The following is a 2,638-nucleotide window of genomic DNA, read 5'->3' as shown; positions in this document are numbered from 1 at the left end:
GGCTTCCACCATGGTAGGCAAGCACACTATCACAGAGCTACTTCCCTACTCCTGTATTTTAAATGTGTGTTTTTTTGTTTTGTTTTGTTTTGTTTTTTGAGACTGTCTCACTGTGTAGTTGAGCCAAGATTGGTCTTGAACTCACAGCAATCCTCCTGCCTCAGCAACCTGAGTGCTGGAATTATAGGCGTGTGCTACTATGCCTGGTTTATTTTAAATGTTTTAAGGAACCCCTGTACTGGTTTTCAAGTGGCTGCATGTTTTTGTTGTTGTTGTTTTGTCTGTTTGTTTTGTTTTTTGAGATAGGGTCTCATATTTAGCATTACTCAGACTGGGCTCAAATTGTAATCCTCCTGACTCAGCTTCTCAGTGCTGGGATCACAGGTATGTACCACCATGCCCAGCTAGGAAACAGTCTTTTAGTTAGAAGTGATTGTCCTTGTGGACTTTATGGTTGGTTTATTTTTTATTATTTGGTTTTTTTTGTCAGTTTGTTTTCTTTCGTTTTGTTTTTTTTTAGACAGGGTCTTACTATGTAGTTGAGACTGACCTGGAACTCACTGTGTAGCCCTGGCTGGTCTCGAACTCACAGCGACCCTCCTGCCTCAGCCTCCCGAGTGCTGGGATTATAGGGGTGCGCCACCACGCCTGGCACAATATCTGTTTCTTAATAAAATTTTAATCTTGTTAGCTCTCCCTGTATTCCTGTTTTCAGAGATAACTCAGGATTTCCAGTTCCAGAACTTTTTTGAGATTTCATGGGACTAAATGAGTTTGCTTTTCTATTCCCTATTACTATCAGCCTAGTTTTTCAGTTTTTGTTGTTTACTAAAACAGGTGTAATTTTGTACCAGATTATTTTTGCTTTTTGCTCTTACAGATTGATTGATTGATTAACCCCACCAACACCACCAGAGATCAAACTCAGGACCTTGCACTTGCCAGATAAGCCCTGTGCCACTGAGCTATATCCCTGGCCCGCAGATTTTTTTTTTTTTTTTTTGGGTACCGGGGATCAAACTCGGGTCCCTGTGCTTGAAAGGCAGGCGTTGGAACCACAGAGCTAAATCCCTGGCTCCGATTGATTGGTTTTTTGAGGTAGGGTCTCCCTATATATATAGTTCGGGATGGCCTTGAGTTCACTATGTAGCCAAGGTTGGCCTTGAAATCAAGATGATGCTTCCCTGGTGTTGGGATTAGAGGTGTGTACCGCCATGCTGGTGGGGCTGGTGGATTGAAGGTAGGCCTGGTCAGGCAAGGTTCCTAAAGGAAAGAACATGCATGGAGCAGAGATCACAAAAAAACTAGTAACCAACTTCAGTTCCCAGGATCAAAGTATGAGAGTTTGAGCTGCAGCTCTAGAGCTCAAGAGCTTTATGTCTTATCAGCTTTTCTGAGACACAGACAAAGCAGTTGCATGACCTTGCGTAGCCATGGTATGTGTGTGATTGTCCATGCTGATTCATATAAAAACTACATCATGTGCCTGTACTAAATGACAGCCTTGTGTCAAATGCCCTTAGACACCTAGGCTTTGACGTATCTGCCAGCAGCCTCCTACACGTGCCCAACTGCTTTTATGTTTTTTTGTTTGGTTTTGTTTTTGAGACAAGGTCTCTCTTTGTAGCCCAGGCTGACCTTGAACTCACCATGCAGCCCCAGCTGGCTTTGAACTTGCAAACCTCCTGCCTCAGACTCAGGTGCTGGGATTACAGGCATGCGCCACTGTACCCAGCTTAGGCCCAGCTGCTTTTAATGAAGGATGCTGTGGAGACAAAAAGGTCATACTGAATCTAGCATATTTATCTGGAAAAAATTTAATCATGAATGAGATCAAACCTATAGAAAAACTGTAAAAGACACACATGTACGTGCCAGATTTAGTAGAAATTAATATTTTGTATTGATTTTTATTTTTAAATTTTATTTATTTATTTTTGTACAGGGGATCAAACTCGGATCCTTGCACTTGCTAGGCTGGTGGTGGAACCACTGAGCTAAATCCCTGGCCCATGTATTGATTTTTAAATTATTTATTTAAAATTTTTTTAAAAAAATCCAAAATGTTTTTATTGGGATGGCTTCCCATTCATCTTGACTTAGGGTTCTGTTAATGCTGCTTCCTCCTGAGGAAGCATCTTTCTGTGAGCCTTACTTTTCCTCCTGTAGGCTGGCAGAGGATAGTGGAGCAGCCAACACAAAACTACCGTCAGTATGTGGCTAAAGACCATGGTGACTGTATAGCATCCTAGGAACTTCATGTCCATGAAGTAGAAATTAGACTCTTTGCTAGGTGCTTCTTCTTGTGCTTCCTCTTCTCCTCTGGAGAGTGATGAAGGAGATCTTTTGTGAGAAGCATGTTCTTGTGGGGAGGTCATCACCGCTGGAAAGACTGTTTGTTTTGTTTTGTTTTTTAAGACTGCCTCACTGTGTTATTCAGGCTGGTTTTGAACTCACCATGTAGCCCAGGCTGACCTCAAACTCACAATGATCCTCCTGCCTCAGCTTCCCAAGAGCTGGGATTACAGGCATGTGCCACCATACCTAGCTTATTTATTTTTTGAAAAAAAATCTTTATTGTCTAGAAATATATATACACATAAACATATAGGTACAAAAGATGCTGTTCTCTCATTTT

At 41.7% G+C, this 2,638-nt stretch overlaps 1 pseudogene; it reads right to left on the bottom strand.

Annotated features, from left to right (window-relative positions):
- Positions 1–2,110: 2,110 nt before the first annotated feature.
- Positions 2,111–2,359, bottom strand: LOC104852213 (annotated as a pseudogene).
- Positions 2,360–2,638: the final 279 nt, after the last annotated feature.

The sequence above is a fragment of the Fukomys damarensis genome, unplaced genomic scaffold (assembly GCF_012274545.1).
Source record: "Fukomys damarensis isolate Sample0158 unplaced genomic scaffold, DMR_v1.0_HiC HiC_scaffold_2, whole genome shotgun sequence".
Classification (NCBI taxonomy): Eukaryota; Metazoa; Chordata; class Mammalia; order Rodentia; family Bathyergidae; genus Fukomys; species Fukomys damarensis.
The sequence above is the reverse complement of the archived record's forward strand: the minus strand, read 5'-3'. Positions and strand labels throughout refer to the sequence as shown.